The 21,938-nt window shown below is 44.4% G+C and overlaps 11 non-coding genes and 3 pseudogenes across 11 annotated transcripts; all 14 read right to left on the bottom strand.

The window, feature by feature from the left end:
• Positions 1-256: 256 nt before the first annotated feature.
• LOC141183895 (U2 spliceosomal RNA) lies at positions 257-447 on the bottom strand. Its single transcript, XR_012258704.1, has one exon. It is a non-coding gene; the product is annotated as a U2 spliceosomal RNA (small nuclear RNA).
• Positions 448-1,565: 1,118 nt separating this feature from the next.
• Positions 1,566-1,750, bottom strand: LOC141183382 (U2 spliceosomal RNA). The gene has a single exon (XR_012258352.1). It is a non-coding gene; the product is annotated as a U2 spliceosomal RNA (small nuclear RNA).
• Positions 1,751-2,539: 789 nt separating this feature from the next.
• Positions 2,540-2,631, bottom strand: LOC141183565 (U2 spliceosomal RNA; annotated as a pseudogene).
• A 1,118-nt stretch (positions 2,632-3,749) lies between these two features.
• On the bottom strand, positions 3,750-3,940 carry LOC141183893 (U2 spliceosomal RNA). Its single transcript, XR_012258702.1, has one exon. It is a non-coding gene; the product is annotated as a U2 spliceosomal RNA (small nuclear RNA).
• Positions 3,941-5,055: 1,115 nt separating this feature from the next.
• Positions 5,056-5,240, bottom strand: LOC141183380 (U2 spliceosomal RNA). The gene has a single exon (XR_012258350.1). It is a non-coding gene; the product is annotated as a U2 spliceosomal RNA (small nuclear RNA).
• A 789-nt stretch (positions 5,241-6,029) lies between these two features.
• Positions 6,030-6,121, bottom strand: LOC141183564 (U2 spliceosomal RNA; annotated as a pseudogene).
• Positions 6,122-7,239: 1,118 nt separating this feature from the next.
• LOC141183379 (U2 spliceosomal RNA) lies at positions 7,240-7,424 on the bottom strand. The gene has a single exon (XR_012258349.1). It is a non-coding gene; the product is annotated as a U2 spliceosomal RNA (small nuclear RNA).
• A 789-nt stretch (positions 7,425-8,213) lies between these two features.
• Positions 8,214-8,305, bottom strand: LOC141183563 (U2 spliceosomal RNA; annotated as a pseudogene).
• Positions 8,306-9,420: 1,115 nt separating this feature from the next.
• Positions 9,421-9,611, bottom strand: LOC141183891 (U2 spliceosomal RNA). The gene has a single exon (XR_012258701.1). It is a non-coding gene; the product is annotated as a U2 spliceosomal RNA (small nuclear RNA).
• A 1,115-nt stretch (positions 9,612-10,726) lies between these two features.
• On the bottom strand, positions 10,727-10,917 carry LOC141183133 (U2 spliceosomal RNA). The gene has a single exon (XR_012258139.1). It is a non-coding gene; the product is annotated as a U2 spliceosomal RNA (small nuclear RNA).
• Positions 10,918-12,032: 1,115 nt separating this feature from the next.
• LOC141183304 (U2 spliceosomal RNA) lies at positions 12,033-12,221 on the bottom strand. Its single transcript, XR_012258292.1, has one exon. It is a non-coding gene; the product is annotated as a U2 spliceosomal RNA (small nuclear RNA).
• A 6,446-nt stretch (positions 12,222-18,667) lies between these two features.
• On the bottom strand, positions 18,668-18,858 carry LOC141183890 (U2 spliceosomal RNA). Its single transcript, XR_012258700.1, has one exon. It is a non-coding gene; the product is annotated as a U2 spliceosomal RNA (small nuclear RNA).
• A 1,115-nt stretch (positions 18,859-19,973) lies between these two features.
• Positions 19,974-20,164, bottom strand: LOC141183889 (U2 spliceosomal RNA). Its single transcript, XR_012258699.1, has one exon. It is a non-coding gene; the product is annotated as a U2 spliceosomal RNA (small nuclear RNA).
• A 1,115-nt stretch (positions 20,165-21,279) lies between these two features.
• LOC141183888 (U2 spliceosomal RNA) lies at positions 21,280-21,470 on the bottom strand. The gene has a single exon (XR_012258698.1). It is a non-coding gene; the product is annotated as a U2 spliceosomal RNA (small nuclear RNA).
• Between the last annotated feature and the right edge of the window lie 468 nt (positions 21,471-21,938).

The following is a 21,938-nucleotide window of genomic DNA, read 5'->3' as shown; positions in this document are numbered from 1 at the left end:
CTGTTTATCCAAAAGGAAGTAAAAAGGGAGAGCTAGAAAGATAGCATTGCATCACATTACATGGCAATGCAATGCACAGTTGCTGAAGTTGAACCAAAATGAGCTTGTAATCTGGCTTCTGCAACTTTGAACATGAAAAATCCAATGAGGAGAAGAAAAGCAAAGCCAAAGAGTCCATCCCAAAATCCGACAAACAAGCAAAATGAACAAAAAACATTGAATTCAATTCTTTCTGATTTTAGAAACTGCATTAAAGAAGGGGTGCACCGGTCCTGGAGATACTGCAATACCAGGTCAATGCGTGGAGTGGACAGAGCAAGCTCTTTTTCCATCTCCCTGTTCTAAAAATCCATTTAATATATGGTCCCCAGATAGGGGACGTATCAGATATTAAACTGATAAGAACAGATACTACACTTGATCTTAGCCAAAAGGCCGAGAAGCGATAACCAGAATTGGTTTCAAACTACGGAGCCACCCAAGGATCCTGAAAAGTCCATTTGTGGAGATGAGCTCCTGGACTCCCGTTAAGAAGACATGTTGTCAACCTCTAGATCCCTTACATGCCTGCACTTTTCGGCTTGCTGCTGCTGCAATCCACGCGTTTTAGATCTGCATAACTCCACCTCTTTAAACACAGCACCTTCACCCCCTGCTGTTCCCACCCGCCTCAACACCGTTGGAAGGGAGGAGAACCAATTAAGGCGGGGGGTGGGGTGGAACGAGCAGCTGTCTACCCTTAGCAGGAGGGCTCCTGATTACATACCTCTCCTGCTGCTGCTGCTGCTGCTGGCTGTCCAGCAGCAGACTGAAGGTGGCTGCTGCTGTGCACAGGTATATAAAGGCTCAGAGCCTATTATGACACGCGCAGCCAGCGTTCCATTGCCACATTCCATCTACTGCAGGCAGGATACCTGGCTGGCTGAATGTCGCTGAGAAGCTCACAGAGACCGCCATAAGCAACAGTTTAACAGAATGCCACAGACTAATCAACCAAACTTTTTGGGTTGGGTTCTCTTTTATAGTCTGCAGGCATTAAATGAAAGAAGTCAGTGTTCCAGCAGAAGGAGACAACGTTTCAGAAAAGGCATTGTAGCAAACCAAAAAAGAAATTTTAAGCGCAGCAGAGTAACCAGCGCACATACCTGTTAGCTCAGGTGAGTTTAAAAGGCTGCTGTTGATAACAAGGGCATTTGCTAAATAGATGGTGTGTGTGCAACAATATACTGAAAGGTCAATTATATTGTGCAGCTTATCTCACCACCTGTAGTTATTTAGGTGAAAGCTCCAAAATGCTTGCCTAATATGTCTGTTTATCCAAAAGGAAGTAAAAAGGGAGAGCTAGAAAGATAGCATTGCATCACATTACATGGCAATGCAATGCACAGTTGCTGAAGTTGAACCAAAATGAGCTTGTAATCTGGCTTCTGCAACTTTGAACATGAAAAATCCAATGAGGAGAAGAAAAGCAAAGCCAAAGAGTCCATCCCAAAATCCGACAAACAAGCAAAATGAACAAAAAACATTGAATTCAATTCTTTCTGATTTTAGAAACTGCATTAAAGAAGGGGTGCACCGGTCCTGGAGATACTGCAATACCAGGTCAATGCGTGGAGTGGACAGAGCAAGCTCTTTTTCCATCTCCCTGTTCTAAAAATCCATTTAATATATGGTCCCCAGATAGGGGACGTATCAGATATTAAACTGATAAGAACAGATTTTTTTTTTTATATCGAAAGCCCGAATTCGTGTACAAAACCCGAGTGCGCTTAAAAAAGTGACAAGTGCCACAAAAAAAGTGCACTAGGATGCTGGTCTTCTTGAAACCCTCTCCAAAAGGAGAAGGGTCCCCCAAACCATTCCCCGTCCCTCCGAGCCAAAAGGCCACAGCGAGGAACAGGGACAAAAAGCCACCTCCAGCCGAAGCCAGAGGCGACCCAATCTTACCCCCAGCACCTGCCCGAGTTCTCACCCGAGCAAGGCACTGGGAGCCAAAGACTGTGCTCCCCTCCCGGAAGAGGGGAGCCAACAACGCTCTCCTCCCGAAAGAGGAGAGCCAGGGGGGTTCAGGGGGGAGCGGAACCTGATGGCCACACACTCCCCCCCTAGACCTGCCAAGAGAGGAACCCGTAAGGGAACCGCATCCCGACAAAATCCTAGTAGGACGTGACACACGTGAATAAGTGGACACACAGTGACAAAGAAATTAAATAAATAGTGAAGGTTTCACAGTATAATACTGCCCGGACCTTCAACCGGGAATTGAAAAATTCCCCATCCTAAGGCCAGAAGGCCCGGAATAAGGGTGTGTGCAAAGAAAGAAAATTTGAAGTGCTTGTGCAAATGTGCCATAAACTCAAGTGGGGTTCCCAATCCCAGTGAGTTAAGGCACCCCAGGGTCACCACTCCTGGGGCACTTCACACTTCGGGCTTTCGATCTTCCCCGGCCCAATGGCGTCGATCCTTGGGGGCCATGCTTTCCACCAGATGACTATATTAGCCACCTGGCGTACTAACAAGCGCCTAAACCCCAGTGTGCATAATGTATCAATCTACTAGGGCGGCCAACATCCAAAACCGCCTTTTCGAAAGATACTACACTTGATCTTAGCCAAAAGGCCGAGAAGCGATAACCAGAATTGGTTTCAAACTACGGAGCCACCCAAGGATCCTGAAAAGTCCATTTGTGGAGATGAGCTCCTGGACTCCCGTTAAGAAGACATGTTGTCAACCTCTAGATCCCTTACATGCCTGCACTTTTCGGCTTGCTGCTGCTGCAATCCACGCGTTTTAGATCTGCATAACTCCACCTCTTTAAACACAGCACCTTCACCCCCTGCTGTTCCCACCCGCCTCAACACCGTTGGAAGGGAGGAGAACCAATTAAGGCGGGGGGTGGGGTGGAACGAGCAGCTGTCTACCCTTAGCAGGAGGGCTCCTGATTACATACCTCTCCTGCTGCTGCTGCTGCTGCTGGCTGTCCAGCAGCAGACTGAAGGTGGCTGCTGCTGTGCACAGGTATATAAAGGCTCAGAGCCTATTATGACACGCGCAGCCAGCGTTCCATTGCCACATTCCATCTACTGCAGGCAGGATACCTGGCTGGCTGAATGTCGCTGAGAAGCTCACAGAGACCGCCATAAGCAACAGTTTAACAGAATGCCACAGACTAATCAACCAAACTTTTTGGGTTGGGTTCTCTTTTATAGTCTGCAGGCATTAAATGAAAGAAGTCAGTGTTCCAGCAGAAGGAGACAACGTTTCAGAAAAGGCATTGTAGCAAACCAAAAAAGAAATTTTAAGCGCAGCAGAGTAACCAGCGCACATACCTGTTAGCTCAGGTGAGTTTAAAAGGCTGCTGTTGATAACAAGGGCATTTGCTAAATAGATGGTGTGTGTGCAACAATATACTGAAAGGTCAATTATATTGTGCAGCTTATCTCACCACCTGTAGTTATTTAGGTGAAAGCTCCAAAATGCTTGCCTAATATGTCTGTTTATCCAAAAGGAAGTAAAAAGGGAGAGCTAGAAAGATAGCATTGCATCACATTACATGGCAATGCAATGCACAGTTGCTGAAGTTGAACCAAAATGAGCTTGTAATCTGGCTTCTGCAACTTTGAACATGAAAAATCCAATGAGGAGAAGAAAAGCAAAGCCAAAGAGTCCATCCCAAAATCCGACAAACAAGCAAAATGAACAAAAAACATTGAATTCAATTCTTTCTGATTTTAGAAACTGCATTAAAGAAGGGGTGCACCGGTCCTGGAGATACTGCAATACCAGGTCAATGCGTGGAGTGGACAGAGCAAGCTCTTTTTCCATCTCCCTGTTCTAAAAATCCATTTAATATATGGTCCCCAGATAGGGGACGTATCAGATATTAAACTGATAAGAACAGATACTACACTTGATCTTAGCCAAAAGGCCGAGAAGCGATAACCAGAATTGGTTTCAAACTACGGAGCCACCCAAGGATCCTGAAAAGTCCATTTGTGGAGATGAGCTCCTGGACTCCCGTTAAGAAGACATGTTGTCAACCTCTAGATCCCTTACATGCCTGCACTTTTCGGCTTGCTGCTGCTGCAATCCACGCGTTTTAGATCTGCATAACTCCACCTCTTTAAACACAGCACCTTCACCCCCTGCTGTTCCCACCCGCCTCAACACCGTTGGAAGGGAGGAGAACCAATTAAGGCGGGGGGTGGGGTGGAACGAGCAGCTGTCTACCCTTAGCAGGAGGGCTCCTGATTACATACCTCTCCTGCTGCTGCTGCTGCTGGCTGTCCAGCAGCAGACTGAAGGTGGCTGCTGCTGTGCACAGGTATATAAAGGCTCAGAGCCTATTATGACACGCGCAGCCAGCGTTCCATTGCCACATTCCATCTACTGCAGGCAGGATACCTGGCTGGCTGAATGTCGCTGAGAAGCTCACAGAGACCGCCATAAGCAACAGTTTAACAGAATGCCACAGACTAATCAACCAAACTTTTTGGGTTGGGTTCTCTTTTATAGTCTGCAGGCATTAAATGAAAGAAGTCAGTGTTCCAGCAGAAGGAGACAACGTTTCAGAAAAGGCATTGTAGCAAACCAAAAAAGAAATTTTAAGCGCAGCAGAGTAACCAGCGCACATACCTGTTAGCTCAGGTGAGTTTAAAAGGCTGCTGTTGATAACAAGGGCATTTGCTAAATAGATGGTGTGTGTGCAACAATATACTGAAAGGTCAATTATATTGTGCAGCTTATCTCACCACCTGTAGTTATTTAGGTGAAAGCTCCAAAATGCTTGCCTAATATGTCTGTTTATCCAAAAGGAAGTAAAAAGGGAGAGCTAGAAAGATAGCATTGCATCACATTACATGGCAATGCAATGCACAGTTGCTGAAGTTGAACCAAAATGAGCTTGTAATCTGGCTTCTGCAACTTTGAACATGAAAAATCCAATGAGGAGAAGAAAAGCAAAGCCAAAGAGTCCATCCCAAAATCCGACAAACAAGCAAAATGAACAAAAAACATTGAATTCAATTCTTTCTGATTTTAGAAACTGCATTAAAGAAGGGGTGCACCGGTCCTGGAGATACTGCAATACCAGGTCAATGCGTGGAGTGGACAGAGCAAGCTCTTTTTCCATCTCCCTGTTCTAAAAATCCATTTAATATATGGTCCCCAGATAGGGGACGTATCAGATATTAAACTGATAAGAACAGATTTTTTTTTTTATATCGAAAGCCCGAATTCGTGTACAAAACCCGAGTGCGCTTAAAAAAGTGACAAGTGCCACAAAAAAAGTGCACTAGGATGCTGGTCTTCTTGAAACCCTCTCCAAAAGGAGAAGGGTCCCCCAAACCATTCCCCGTCCCTCCGAGCCAAAAGGCCACAGCGAGGAACAGGGACAAAAAGCCACCTCCAGCCGAAGCCAGAGGCGACCCAATCTTACCCCCAGCACCTGCCCGAGTTCTCACCCGAGCAAGGCACTGGGAGCCAAAGACTGTGCTCCCCTCCCGGAAGAGGGGAGCCAACAACGCTCTCCTCCCGAAAGAGGAGAGCCAGGGGGGTTCAGGGGGGAGCGGAACCTGATGGCCACACACTCCCCCCCTAGACCTGCCAAGAGAGGAACCCGTAAGGGAACCGCATCCCGACAAAATCCTAGTAGGACGTGACACACGTGAATAAGTGGACACACAGTGACAAAGAAATTAAATAAATAGTGAAGGTTTCACAGTATAATACTGCCCGGACCTTCAACCGGGAATTGAAAAATTCCCCATCCTAAGGCCAGAAGGCCCGGAATAAGGGTGTGTGCAAAGAAAGAAAATTTGAAGTGCTTGTGCAAATGTGCCATAAACTCAAGTGGGGTTCCCAATCCCAGTGAGTTAAGGCACCCCAGGGTCACCACTCCTGGGGCACTTCACACTTCGGGCTTTCGATCTTCCCCGGCCCAATGGCGTCGATCCTGGGGGGCCATGCTTTCCACCAGATGACTATATTAGCCACCTGGCGTACTAACAAGCGCCTAAACCCCAGTGTGCATAATGTATCAATCTACTAGGGCGGCCAACATCCAAAACCGCCTTTTCGAAAGATACTACACTTGATCTTAGCCAAAAGGCCGAGAAGCGATAACCAGAATTGGTTTCAAACTACGGAGCCACCCAAGGATCCTGAAAAGTCCATTTGTGGAGATGAGCTCCTGGACTCCCGTTAAGAAGACATGTTGTCAACCTCTAGATCCCTTACATGCCTGCACTTTTCGGCTTGCTGCTGCTGCAATCCACGCGTTTTAGATCTGCATAACTCCACCTCTTTAAACACAGCACCTTCACCCCCTGCTGTTCCCACCCGCCTCAACACCGTTGGAAGGGAGGAGAACCAATTAAGGCGGGGGGTGGGGTGGAACGAGCAGCTGTCTACCCTTAGCAGGAGGGCTCCTGATTACATACCTCTCCTGCTGCTGCTGCTGCTGCTGGCTGTCCAGCAGCAGACTGAAGGTGGCTGCTGCTGTGCACAGGTATATAAAGGCTCAGAGCCTATTATGACACGCGCAGCCAGCGTTCCATTGCCACATTCCATCTACTGCAGGCAGGATACCTGGCTGGCTGAATGTCGCTGAGAAGCTCACAGAGACCGCCATAAGCAACAGTTTAACAGAATGCCACAGACTAATCAACCAAACTTTTTGGGTTGGGTTCTCTTTTATAGTCTGCAGGCATTAAATGAAAGAAGTCAGTGTTCCAGCAGAAGGAGACAACGTTTCAGAAAAGGCATTGTAGCAAACCAAAAAAGAAATTTTAAGCGCAGCAGAGTAACCAGCGCACATACCTGTTAGCTCAGGTGAGTTTAAAAGGCTGCTGTTGATAACAAGGGCATTTGCTAAATAGATGGTGTGTGTGCAACAATATACTGAAAGGTCAATTATATTGTGCAGCTTATCTCACCACCTGTAGTTATTTAGGTGAAAGCTCCAAAATGCTTGCCTAATATGTCTGTTTATCCAAAAGGAAGTAAAAAGGGAGAGCTAGAAAGATAGCATTGCATCACATTACATGACAATGCAATGCACAGTTGCTGAAGTTGAACCAAAATGAGCTTGTAATCTGGCTTCTGCAACTTTGAACATGAAAAATCCAATGAGGAGAAGAAAAGCAAAGCCAAAGAGTCCATCCCAAAATCCGACAAACAAGCAAAATGAACAAAAAACATTGAATTCAATTCTTTCTGATTTTAGAAACTGCATTAAAGAAGGGGTGCACCGGTCCTGGAGATACTGCAATACCAGGTCAATGCGTGGAGTGGACAGAGCAAGCTCTTTTTCCATCTCCCTGTTCTAAAAATCCATTTAATATATGGTCCCCAGATAGGGGACGTATCAGATATTAAACTGATAAGAACAGATTTTTTTTTTTATATCGAAAGCCCGAATTCGTGTACAAAACCCGAGTGCGCTTAAAAAAGTGACAAGTGCCACAAAAAAAGTGCACTAGGATGCTGGTCTTCTTGAAACCCTCTCCAAAAGGAGAAGGGTCCCCCAAACCATTCCCCGTCCCTCCGAGCCAAAAGGCCACAGCGAGGAACAGGGACAAAAAGCCACCTCCAGCCGAAGCCAGAGGCGACCCAATCTTACCCCCAGCACCTGCCCGAGTTCTCACCCGAGCAAGGCACTGGGAGCCAAAGACTGTGCTCCCCTCCCGGAAGAGGGGAGCCAACAACGCTCTCCTCCCGAAAGAGGAGAGCCAGGGGGGTTCAGGGGGGAGCGAAACCTGATGGCCACACACTCCCCCCCTAGACCTGCCAAGAGAGGAACCCGTAAGGGAACCGCATCCCGACAAAATCCTAGTAGGACGTGACACACGTGAATAAGTGGACACACAGTGACAAAGAAATTAAATAAATAGTGAAGGTTTCACAGTATAATACTGCCCGGACCTTCAACCGGGAATTGAAAAATTCCCCATCCTAAGGCCAGAAGGCCCGGAATAAGGGTGTGTGCAAAGAAAGAAAATTTGAAGTGCTTGTGCAAATGTGCCATAAACTCAAGTGGGGTTCCCAATCCCAGTGAGTTAAGGCACCCCAGGGTCACCACTCCTGGGGCACTTCACACTTCGGGCTTTCGATCTTCCCCGGCCCAATGGCGTCGATCCTGGGGGGCCATGCTTTCCACCAGATGACTATATTAGCCACCTGGCGTACTAACAAGCGCCTAAACCCCAGTGTGCATAATGTATCAATCTACTAGGGCGGCCAACATCCAAAACCGCCTTTTCGAAAGATACTACACTTGATCTTAGCCAAAAGGCCGAGAAGCGATAACCAGAATTGGTTTCAAACTACGGAGCCACCCAAGGATCCTGAAAAGTCCATTTGTGGAGATGAGCTCCTGGACTCCCGTTAAGAAGACATGTTGTCAACCTCTAGATCCCTTACATGCCTGCACTTTTCGGCTTGCTGCTGCTGCAATCCACGCGTTTTAGATCTGCATAACTCCACCTCTTTAAACACAGCACCTTCACCCCCTGCTGTTCCCACCCGCCTCAACACCGTTGGAAGGGAGGAGAACCAATTAAGGCGGGGGGTGGGGTGGAACGAGCAGCTGTCTACCCTTAGCAGGAGGGCTCCTGATTACATACCTCTCCTGCTGCTGCTGCTGCTGGCTGTCCAGCAGCAGACTGAAGGTGGCTGCTGCTGTGCACAGGTATATAAAGGCTCAGAGCCTATTATGACACGCGCAGCCAGCGTTCCATTGCCACATTCCATCTACTGCAGGCAGGATACCTGGCTGGCTGAATGTCGCTGAGAAGCTCACAGAGACCGCCATAAGCAACAGTTTAACAGAATGCCACAGACTAATCAACCAAACTTTTTGGGTTGGGTTCTCTTTTATAGTCTGCAGGCATTAAATGAAAGAAGTCAGTGTTCCAGCAGAAGGAGACAACGTTTCAGAAAAGGCATTGTAGCAAACCAAAAAAGAAATTTTAAGCGCAGCAGAGTAACCAGCGCACATACCTGTTAGCTCAGGTGAGTTTAAAAGGCTGCTGTTGATAACAAGGGCATTTGCTAAATAGATGGTGTGTGTGCAACAATATACTGAAAGGTCAATTATATTGTGCAGCTTATCTCACCACCTGTAGTTATTTAGGTGAAAGCTCCAAAATGCTTGCCTAATATGTCTGTTTATCCAAAAGGAAGTAAAAAGGGAGAGCTAGAAAGATAGCATTGCATCACATTACATGGCAATGCAATGCACAGTTGCTGAAGTTGAACCAAAATGAGCTTGTAATCTGGCTTCTGCAACTTTGAACATGAAAAATCCAATGAGGAGAAGAAAAGCAAAGCCAAAGAGTCCATCCCAAAATCCGACAAACAAGCAAAATGAACAAAAAACATTGAATTCAATTCTTTCTGATTTTAGAAACTGCATTAAAGAAGGGGTGCACCGGTCCTGGAGATACTGCAATACCAGGTCAATGCGTGGAGTGGACAGAGCAAGCTCTTTTTCCATCTCCCTGTTCTAAAAATCCATTTAATATATGGTCCCCAGATAGGGGACGTATCAGATATTAAACTGATAAGAACAGATACTACACTTGATCTTAGCCAAAAGGCCGAGAAGCGATAACCAGAATTGGTTTCAAACTACGGAGCCACCCAAGGATCCTGAAAAGTCCATTTGTGGAGATGAGCTCCTGGACTCCCGTTAAGAAGACATGTTGTCAACCTCTAGATCCCTTACATGCCTGCACTTTTCGGCTTGCTGCTGCTGCAATCCACGCGTTTTAGATCTGCATAACTCCACCTCTTTAAACACAGCACCTTCACCCCCTGCTGTTCCCACCCGCCTCAACACCGTTGGAAGGGAGGAGAACCAATTAAGGCGGGGGGTGGGGTGGAACGAGCAGCTGTCTACCCTTAGCAGGAGGGCTCCTGATTACATACCTCTCCTGCTGCTGCTGCTGCTGGCTGTCCAGCAGCAGACTGAAGGTGGCTGCTGCTGTGCACAGGTATATAAAGGCTCAGAGCCTATTATGACACGCGCAGCCAGCGTTCCATTGCCACATTCCATCTACTGCAGGCAGGATACCTGGCTGGCTGAATGTCGCTGAGAAGCTCACAGAGACCGCCATAAGCAACAGTTTAACAGAATGCCACAGACTAATCAACCAAACTTTTTGGGTTGGGTTCTCTTTTATAGTCTGCAGGCATTAAATGAAAGAAGTCAGTGTTCCAGCAGAAGGAGACAACGTTTCAGAAAAGGCATTGTAGCAAACCAAAAAAGAAATTTTAAGCGCAGCAGAGTAACCAGCGCACATACCTGTTAGCTCAGGTGAGTTTAAAAGGCTGCTGTTGATAACAAGGGCATTTGCTAAATAGATGGTGTGTGTGCAACAATATACTGAAAGGTCAATTATATTGTGCAGCTTATCTCACCACCTGTAGTTATTTAGGTGAAAGCTCCAAAATGCTTGCCTAATATGTCTGTTTATCCAAAAGGAAGTAAAAAGGGAGAGCTAGAAAGATAGCATTGCATCACATTACATGGCAATGCAATGCACAGTTGCTGAAGTTGAACCAAAATGAGCTTGTAATCTGGCTTCTGCAACTTTGAACATGAAAAATCCAATGAGGAGAAGAAAAGCAAAGCCAAAGAGTCCATCCCAAAATCCGACAAACAAGCAAAATGAACAAAAAACATTGAATTCAATTCTTTCTGATTTTAGAAACTGCATTAAAGAAGGGGTGCACCGGTCCTGGAGATACTGCAATACCAGGTCAATGCGTGGAGTGGACAGAGCAAGCTCTTCTTCCATCTCCCTGTTCTAAAAATCCATTTAATATATGGTCCCCAGATAGGGGACGTATCAGATATTAAACTGATAAGAACAGATACTACACTTGATCTTAGCCAAAAGGCCGAGAAGCGATAACCAGAATTGGTTTCAAACTACGGAGCCACCCAAGGATCCTGAAAAGTCCATTTGTGGAGATGAGCTCCTGGACTCCCGTTAAGAAGACATGTTGTCAACCTCTAGATCCCTTACATGCCTGCACTTTTCGGCTTGCTGCTGCTGCAATCCACGTGTTTTAGATCTGCATAACTCCACCTCTTTAAACACAGCACCTTCACCCCCTGCTGTTCCCACCCGCCTCAACACCGTTGGAAGGGAGGAGAACCAATTAAGGCGGGGGGTGGGGTGGAACGAGCAGCTGTCTACCCTTAGCAGGAGGGCTCCTGATTACATACCTCTCCTGCTGCTGCTGCTGCTGGCTGTCCAGCAGCAGACTGAAGGTGGCTGCTGCTGTGCACAGGTATATAAAGGCTCAGAGCCTATTATGACACGCGCAGCCAGCGTTCCATTGCCACATTCCATCTACTGCAGGCAGGATACCTGGCTGGCTGAATGTCGCTGAGAAGCTCACAGAGACCGCCATAAGCAACAGTTTAACAGAATGCCAAAGACTAATCAACCAAACTTTTTGGGTTGGGTTCTCTTTTATAGTCTGCAGGCATTAAATGAAAGAAGTCAGTGTTCCAGCAGAAGGAGACAACGTTTCAGAAAAGGCATTGTAGCAAACCAAAAAAGAAATTTTAAGCGCAGCAGAGTAACCAGCGCACATACCTGTTAGCTCAGGTGAGTTTAAAAGGCTGCTGTTGATAACAAGGGCATTTGCTAAATAGATGGTGTGTGTGCAACAATATACTGAAAGGTCAATTATATTGTGCAGCTTATCTCACCACCTGTAGTTATTTAGGTGAAAGCTCCAAAATGCTTGCCTAATATGTCTGTTTATCCAAAAGGAAGTAAAAAGGGAGAGCTAGAAAGATAGCATTGCATAACATTACATGGCAATGCAATGCACAGTTGCTGAAGTTGAACCAAAATGAGCTTGTAATCTGGCTTCTGCAACTTTGAACATGAAAAATCCAATGAGGAGAAGAAAAGCAAAGCCAAAGAGTCCATCCCAAAATCCGACAAACAAGCAAAATGAACAAAAAACATTGAATTCAATTCTTTCTGATTTTAGAAACTGCATTAAAGAAGGGGTGCACCGGTCCTGGAGATACTGCAATACCAGGTCAATGCGTGGAGTGGACAGAGCAAGCTCTTTTTCCATCTCCCTGTTCTAAAAATCCATTTAATATATGGTCCCCAGATAGGGGACGTATCAGATATTAAACTGATAAGAACAGATTTTTTTTTTGACTTGGAATGTACCCAAACATAGGTACACCCGTTTATTGGATAAAACTTAATTACAATACATTAGATATGAACATAAAATCATTACATTTTAAAATGCATTCGTACATAAATTGATTTCAGTTCAATAAGGCAGTAAAATTACATTAAAATACAGACAATGTGTTTAGATTGCTGTGTTCCATTCTTTTACCAGCCATTGTTTTGATAAAATTACATTTCTCTTTTTATCCAATAAATAATACATATACATTTCACTAAAAGCCAACTCTAAAACATCTTTCACAGATAAAACATCGTGTTTAAAAAGAAGGATGTTCCTGGCCTTCCATAGAGCTTCTTTGATGGTACTGATTGTCTTCCATGCGATGATCCTCTTGCTGGCGTTGGGGCACTCCACACGACCAAATAAGACAGTTTCAAAAGTAAGATCCTTAATGTTTGTCATTTTTTGAAGCAAAGGAAATATTGTAGTCCATGTTTGTCGTGCAAAGTGACAAGTCCATAAAACATGTAGAACAGTCTCATCTCCGAGGCATCTTTGTCTTGGACATCTGGCAGTTCTCACGAGTCCTCTTCGGTGTTGGAATGCCCGACATGGAAGACAATCATGCACACAGCTCCAGGCCAGGTCCTTCTGGGAATTAAAAAGATAGGGTTCATTAATAACTTTCCATATGTCAGTACATTTATTATCATTAAAATTCCCAATCTGTACAATTGATTCCTTTTGTTTGAAACCATTTAAAATCATCTTGCTATCTCTTAAGTCTTCTGCACTTTTCCCTTTTAAGTCATACGTGTTTACAATAGTTCCTAAAATCTTATAGCTTTCTGGTGTATTAAGAGCATATGGGGAACTTAAAACTGTTTCAAACCATCCATGACGTTTCATAAAATAACCTGTGTTAAAACGGATGAAATATGACCAATAACTATTTTTCGACAGTGCATTAAAACATAAAACAAAAAATCTTATTAAAACAAAAGCTCTAAAATCGGGGAAATCTTTACCGCCTTTCTCTTTAGGCTTGACCACTAACTCTCTTTTCAATTTCTCCATCTTGGAGCTCCAGAAAAAAGTGAAACAAGCTTTGATTATTTTCGTAAAGGTATGTGTGGGGGAGGGAAACACCAAACTTAAGTACAATAACAAAGGCACAATTACCATTTTTATAACTAGTACCTTCCCTTCCATTGTTAATTTCCTCAACCTCCACATACATAGTTTTTGATTTACCTTTTGTGCCACAAGATCCCAGCTTTCTTTACCTTTGTTTGTTTCGTTAAAAATCACACCTAGAATCTTTACAGAGTCACATTCAGGAACCGGTACATCATTTAAAATCATATTCCCCACATTTAAAATACAGCTTTTGTTAAAATTTACTTTAAAACCAGATCCACCACAGAAGTATTCCACTTGCCGTAGTGTTTTCCGGATAGACAGGTCATCTTTACATGTTATGGCTACATCATCCATATATCCAGTAACTTTTGCTTCTAGCCCTCCCCCACCTGGCAAATGGACGCCTCGGATTTGCTTGTCTCTCCTTAAGACACTGAGTAGGGGTTCAAGGGCACAAATAAATAACAAGGGGGACAGAGGGCAACCTTGTTTTACACCAGAATTTAAAAACACATCACTTGTCTTAAAACCATTTACTAAAACCTTACTAGTGCAACCATGATAAAATGCTTTGAGAGAGCATAAAAAACCTTCTGGTATACCCATTTTAGCTAAAACATTAAAAAGGAATTGGTGTGACACTCTATCAAATGCTTTTTCAAAGTCGAGAGACAGGACTGCCAGCTTACTTCCCCTCGACTTTGTGTCATCTATTACATCTTTGATTAGATTCAAATTTTCCCAAACACTCCTTCCTGGTATGCCACACACTTGGTTTGGGTGGATTACGTTACCTATTACCTTTTTAAGTCTATTTGCACAAATTTTTGCCATTATTTTGTAATCACAATTTAGAAGGGTGATAGGTCTCCAATTTCTTAGTTGCGTTTTGTCTTCCTTTTTGTATATAAGGGAGACCTCACCTTTCTTCCAGGAGTTCGGTAGGGTTTTTGTATTAAAAACCTCGTTAAAAACATAAAATAAATCCTCCTGTAAAATATCATAAAAAACCTTATAAAATTCTATGGGTATACCATCAGGCCCCGGTACTTTACCAGACTTAAAGCTTCTTATGGTCTCAGATATCTCATCTTCAGTTAGACTCTGTAATAAAACATCTTGTGAGACAGGGTCTAAAACAGTTGTAATTTCATCCAAAGTACTTTTCATAAAATGGTCATCAACAGATTTTGTGTTAAAAAGCTCGGAATAAAATTCATGCACTTTAGCTAAAATACCCTCTATGTCTTGTTTACCTTCCATTGATTCAATAAAAACACGATTTTTCACCATACATTTAAAAAAATATCGTGAACAGGTTTCATTATTTTCAACATGTTGGACCTTTGCATGGAAAATTAACTCTTTACCTCTCTGTTCTAAGGTATGCTGAATTTCACTTTTTAAGTCACTAATTTCTTTATCTACTTCAATCTCATGGCTCTTCAATTTATATAAGGTCTCCAATCTAGTGTTGAGTTGGCAATAAAATTCTCTTTTCTCTTTAGCTTTCTGGACCCCAACCTTCATAAAAAAATCTCTTATGTTCTTTTTCATCTTTTCCCACCACCTACTTATAGGGATATGGGGGTCTCTTATTCTTTTAAAATGTAAATAAAATTCAGTAAAATCAGATAAAACTTGGGGGTCTTCTAAAAGGGAAATGTTTAACTTCCAGGTACCTTTTCCTTTTTTCTTAAAATCATTACATTTCACATAAAAGGATAAAAGTTTGTGATCAGAAAAAACATTAGATAAAAGCTCACATTTAAAAGGCAATACATTTTTAGAGCAGAAAATAAAATCAATCCTGGAGCTACAATTCACGTTGCTCCAGGTTACCCATTCCTCTGCAGGCAAGTCTTTATTACACTCCTTAAAAACATCTGTTAAATTAAAATCTTGTATGACATTTTTTAACATAAAAGACGTTTTATCATAATTCCTACTTGTGGAGCTTGAGAACCTTTTTTCTCCACCTAAAATGCAATTAAAATCTCCTGATAAAATAAGAGGGACAGAATCATTAATAAATAAGGGTAACATATTCAACATATCAGCTCTTTCTTGCTTATCTGTGGCTCCATAAAAGTTTAAAAATTGCCATTTAAAACCATCAATAAAAGCTTTTACTAATAAAATTCTACCTGGTAAAACCTCTTGAACAGAGTCAATAAAAACATTCCCTTTAAAAAGAATGGCGACCCCTGCTGACCTGGACCCGTTTGATCCTGACCATACTGAGGGTCCATGTGCCCAATCAGTCTCATATTCTGTATAATTTAAACTGTGTGGGATGCAGCATTCCTGTAAAAAGAAAACTGTAGCTGTTAGAGAGGATAAAAAATCAAAGAGAGCAACTCTTCTGGTCTTAGTTTTCAACCCTCTAGCGTTAAGAGAAAAACCGCTAATCCCTGCCATAAGAGAAAAAAAGGAAATTTAGCATTCTTTCAAACTCTTACCTCAGCTGGTTTATATTTCTATTCCAGGAGATGAGGGATCATTGATCGTCAACAGAGAGCCCGTCACGGAGGACTCCTCATCTGTTAGTGTCCCAGACCGTAGACCTCCCAGGATATACTCTTGTTCCATTCTGTCCAACTCTGCTTGGTCGTATTGCCTGCCTCTTTGCTCACGAACCCCCATTTGGACCCCTATCGAGGCACCATCTGGGGGAATCGTATCGAGCACATGCGTCTCAGACGTTGACCACTTATTTTCAGGAGTTTCCAGGATCACTGAGTCAGCCATCTCCATCTCCCCCTCCATTTCTGAAGGGGGTGGGACATTGGCAACCTCCTCACCCTGTAAAGGCACCGTTTGAGGTTTCCCACTTCCATCCGGGGGTTCCGGTGGGGGTACTTCCTTAGGTGCCCTATCCACTCCGTGCAACCTGCGTTTTTTTGGCCCAGACTGTTCGCGCCCTTGAGTATTCCCAGGAGGATTCGAAGGTGAGGATTGGCCTGTAGCACCCACCCTCGGTCCCTCCGCAGGGGTTTCTGTTTGTGGGTTACCACGCCGTTCCCTCTTTTGCTTCGAGTTTCCAACAGTACACCATGGCTCACCATCCTCGGTCGGTATTTCCATACTCTCCCCCTCATTCTCCTCCGCGGGCTTGTCCGAACCAGCCGAGGGTTGGTCAGGGGGTGAGGGCTTTTCTGGTTCAGGGGGTGAAGGTCTCTCTGTTTGCCCAGCTTGAGCTCTCTTTGAGGTATTCCTAAAAGGACAATGAGAAAAAGCATGACCTCTGGAAACACAGTTGCTACAAAAAATTCCAGTTGTACAATTTTCAGTTTTATGGTCTTTGCTCCCACAGGCTACACAAGTAATGTCACAGTTAGAATGGCCGTATTTTTTGCATTTCCTACAGAATGCCGGCATCCCATTAAAAAAGAGGTCACCATTCGTGTTTCCAATTCTAAAACGTGCTGGGGGAAGTCTTATGCCCCCCGGGCTTGAAGGGTCCTTAATACATGTCACCGTAAATTTCCACTTACACGCCCAAACTCCGCACTCATTCATAACTTTTCCATGGCTTACCACTTTGCTGAAATAATTGGATAAAAATGAAATAACATCGCTTTCTTTTGTATAAGGAGAGTAAATTTTAACAATTACAGTTTTTATCACATCTAATTCATGTTCGACAATTTTAACACCTTTAAAGATTGGCTTTCTCTGGTAAATTATATCAGGATCATTCATTTTACGGCAAAAATCTTGGTGGATACCTTTTTCAGTGAATGTGACATCGTATACACCACGCTTCGGGTAGTCTTGGATTGCAAGGATCTCGGATTTCTGGATTGAAAAAAATTTCACAAGAAGATCATCCACAATAAAACGTAAACCTCTGTTATCTTTACCTCCCTCATGGAAGTAAAACCGCACCGTATGCCGTAACCGGGCATAGGTCGGAATTTCACCTGGATCTGAATCCATGGTGAAACAAGGATTTCCGCAACAGGAAAACGGGGATTTCCGCAACCAATAATGGGGGATTTCCGCAACTAAGGAGTCGCTGAACAATCCTAGGACTGTACAGCTGGGATCGCAACCCGTTGCCCAGGGACTAAGCCCACCTCATTATAGCAGCAAGGGCCTAAGCCCCACTACAAGAGTGGGACCCGAACCCAAGGCCAAGAGGCGGGGTACCCCAGGCACCTTCCAACTACAACCAATGCCAGTAAAACCAACACTAGATCGCAGCCATAAGGCCGAGAAGCGATAACCAGAATTGGTTTCAAACTACGGAGCCACCCAAGGATCCTGAAAAGTCCATTTGTGGAGATGAGCTCCTGGACTCCCGTTAAGAAGACATGTTGTCAACCTCTAGATCCCTTACATGCCTGCACTTTTCGGCTTGCTGCTGCTGCAATCCACGCGTTTTAGATCTGCATAACTCCACCTCTTTAAACACAGCACCTTCACCCCCTGCTGTTCCCACCCGCCTCAACACCGTTGGAAGGGAGGAGAACCAATTAAGGCGGGGGGTGGGGTGGAACGAGCAGCTGTCTACCCTTAGCAGGAGGGCTCCTGATTACATACCTCTCCTGCTGCTGCTGCTGCTGGCTGTCCAGCAGCAGACTGAAGGTGGCTGCTGCTGTGCACAGGTATATAAAGGCTCAGAGCCTATTATGACACGCGCAGCCAGCGTTCCATTGCCACATTCCATCTACTGCAGGCAGGATACCTGGCTGGCTGAATGTCGCTGAGAAGCTCACAGAGACCGCCATAAGCAACAGTTTAACAGAATGCCACAGACTAATCAACCAAACTTTTTGGGTTGGGTTCTCTTTTATAGTCTGCAGGCATTAAATGAAAGAAGTCAGTGTTCCAGCAGAAGGAGACAACGTTTCAGAAAAGGCATTGTAGCAAACCAAAAAAGAAATTTTAAGCGCAGCAGAGTAACCAGCGCACATACCTGTTAGCTCAGGTGAGTTTAAAAGGCTGCTGTTGATAACAAGGGCATTTGCTAAATAGATGGTGTGTGTGCAACAATATACTGAATGGTCAATTATATTGTGCAGCTTATCTCACCACCTGTAGTTATTTAGGTGAAAGCTCCAAAATGCTTGCCTAATATGTCTGTTTATCCAAAAGGAAGTAAAAAGGGAGAGCTAGAAAGATAGCATTGCATCACATTACATGGCAATGCAATGCACAGTTGCTGAAGTTGAACCAAAATGAGCTTGTAATCTGGCTTCTGCAACTTTGAACATGAAAAATCCAATGAGGAGAAGAAAAGCAAAGCCAAAGAGTCCATCCCAAAATCCGACAAACAAGCAAAATGAACAAAAAACATTGAATTCAATTCTTTCTGATTTTAGAAACTGCATTAAAGAAGGGGTGCACCGGTCCTGGAGATACTGCAATACCAGGTCAATGCGTGGAGTGGACAGAGCAAGCTCTTTTTCCATCTCCCTGTTCTAAAAATCCATTTAATATATGGTCCCCAGATAGGGGACGTATCAGATATTAAACTGATAAGAACAGATACTACACTTGATCTTAGCCAAAAGGCCGAGAAGCGATAACCAGAATTGGTTTCAAACTACGGAGCCACCCAAGGATCCTGAAAAGTCCATTTGTGGAGATGAGCTCCTGGACTCCCGTTAAGAAGACATGTTGTCAACCTCTAGATCCCTTACATGCCTGCACTTTTCGGCTTGCTGCTGCTGCAATCCACGCGTTTTAGATCTGCATAACTCCACCTCTTTAAACACAGCACCTTCACCCCCTGCTGTTCCCACCCGCCTCAACACCGTTGGAAGGGAGGAGAACCAATTAAGGCGGGGGGTGGGGTGGAACGAGCAGCTGTCTACCCTTAGCAGGAGGGCTCCTGATTACATACCTCTCCTGCTGCTGCTGCTGCTGGCTGTCCAGCAGCAGACTGAAGGTGGCTGCTGCTGTGCACAGGTATATAAAGGCTCAGAGCCTATTATGACACGCGCAGCCAGCGTTCCATTGCCACATTCCATCTACTGCAGGCAGGATACCTGGCTGGCTGAATGTCGCTGAGAAGCTAACAGAGACCACCATAAGCAACAGTTTAACAGAATGCCACAGACTAATCAACCAAACTTTTTGGGTTGGGTTCTCTTTTATAGTCTGCAGGCATTAAATGAAAGAAGTCAGTGTTCCAGCAGAAGGAGACAACGTTTCAGAAAAGGCATTGTAGCAAACCAAAAAAGAAATTTTAAGCGCAGCAGAGTAACCAGCGCACATACCTGTTAGCTCAGGTGAGTTTAAAAGGCTGCTGTTGATAACAAGGGCATTTGCTAAATAGATGGTGTGTGTGCAACAATATACTGAAAGGTCAATTATATTGTGCAGCTTATCTCACCACCTGTAGTTATTTAGGTGAAAGCTCCAAAATGCTTGCCTAATATGTCTGTTTATCCAAAAGGAAGTAAAAAGGGAGAGCTAGAAAGATAGCATTGCATCACATTACATGGCAATGCAATGCACAGTTGCTGAAGTTGAACCAAAATGAGCTTGTAATCTGGCTTCTGCAACTTTGAACATGAAAAATCCAATGAGGAGAAGAAAAGCAAAGCCAAAGAGTCCATCCCAAAATCCGACAAACAAGCAAAATGAACAAAAAACATTGAATTCAATTCTTTCTGATTTTAGAAACTGCATTAAAGAAGGGGTGCACCGGTCCTGGAGATACTGCAATACCAGGTCAATGCGTGGAGTGGACAGAGCAAGCTCTTTTTCCATCTCCCTGTTCTAAAAATCCATTTAATATATGGTCCCCAGATAGGGGACGTATCAGATATTAAACTGATAAGAACAGATACTACACTTGATCTTAGCCAAAAGGCCGAGAAGCGATAACCAGAATTGGTTTCAAACTACGGAGCCACCCAAGGATCCTGAAAAGTCCATTTGTGGAGATGAGCTCCTGGACTCCCGTTAAGAAGACATGTTGTCAACCTCTAGATCCCTTACATGCCTGCACTTTTCGGCTTGCTGCTGCTGCAATCCACGCGTTTTAGATCTGCATAACTCCACCTCTTTAAACACAGCACCTTCACCCCCTGCTGTTCCCACCCGCCTCAACACCGTTGGAAGGGAGGAGAACCAATTAAGGCGGGGGGTGGGGTGGAACGAGCAGCTGTCTACCCTTAGCAGGAGGGCTCCTGATTACATACCTCTCCTGCTGCTGCTGCTGCTGGCTGTCCAGCAGCAGACTGAAGGTGGCTGCTGCTGTGCACAGGTATATAAAGGCTCAGAGCCTATTATGACACGCGCAGCCAGCGTTCCATTGCCACATTCCATCTACTGCAGGCAGGATACCTGGCTGGCTGAATGTCGCTGAGAAGCTAACAGAGACCACCATAAGCAACAGTTTAACAGAATGCCACAGACTAATCAACCAAACTTTTTGGGTTGGGTTCTCTTTTATAGTCTGCAGGCATTAAATGAAAGAAGTCAGTGTTCCAGCAGAAGGAGACAACGTTTCAGAAAAGGCATTGTAGCAAACCAAAAAAGAAATTTTAAGCGCAGCAGAGTAACCAGCGCACATACCTGTTAGCTCAGGTGAGTTTAAAAGGCTGCTGTTGATAACAAGGGCATTTGCTAAATAGATGGTGTGTGTGCAACAATATACTGAAAGGTCAATTATATTGTGCAGCTTATCTCACCACCTGTAGTTATTTAGGTGAAAGCTCCAAAATGCTTGCCTAATATGTCTGTTTATCCAAAAGGAAGTAAAAAGGGAGAGCTAGAAAGATAGCATTGCATCACATTACATGGCAATGCAATGCACAGTTGCTGAAGTTGAACCAAAATGAGCTTGTAATCTGGCTTCTGCAACTTTGAACATGAAAAATCCAATGAGGAGAAGAAAAGCAAAGCCAAAGAGTCCATCCCAAAATCCGACAAACAAGCAAAATGAACAAAAAACATTGAATTCAATTCTTTCTGATTTTAGAAACTGCATTAAAGAAGGGGTGCACCGGTCCTGGAGATACTGCAATACCAGGTCAATGCGTGGAGTGGACAGAGCAAGCTCTTTTTCCATCTCCCTGTTCTAAAAATCCATTTAATATATGGTCCCCAGATAGGGGACGTATCAGATATTAAACTGATAAGAACAGATACTACACTTGATCTTAGCCAAAAGGCCGAGAAGCGATAACCAGAATTGGTTTCAAACTACGGAGCCACCCAAGGATCCTGAAAAGTCCATTTGTGGAGATGAGCTCCTGGACTCCCGTTAAGAAGACATGTTGTCAACCTCTAGATCCCTTACATGCCTGCACTTTTCGGCTTGCTGCTGCTGCAATCCACGCGTTTTAGAACTGCATAACTCCACCTCTTTAAACACAGCACCTTCACCCCCTGCTGTTCCCACCCGCCTCAACACCGTTGGAAGGGAGGAGAACCAATTAAGGCGGGGGGTGGGGTGGAACGAGCAGCTGTCTACCCTTAGCAGGAGGGCTCCTGATTACATACCTCTCCTGCTGCTGCTGCTGCTGGCTGTCCAGCAGCAGACTGAAGGTGGCTGCTGCTGTGCACAGGTATATAAAGGCTCAGAGCCTATTATGACACGCGCAGCCAGCGTTCCATTGCCACATTCCATCTACTGCAGGCAGGATACCTGG

The sequence above is a fragment of the Phyllobates terribilis genome, unplaced genomic scaffold (genome assembly GCF_046119375.1).
Source record: "Phyllobates terribilis strain yellow unplaced genomic scaffold, ASM4611937v1 Scaffold_38__1_contigs__length_12584779, whole genome shotgun sequence".
In the NCBI taxonomy this organism is placed as follows: domain Eukaryota; kingdom Metazoa; phylum Chordata; class Amphibia; order Anura; family Dendrobatidae; genus Phyllobates; species Phyllobates terribilis.
This window is presented reverse-complemented; position numbering and strand designations above follow the sequence as displayed.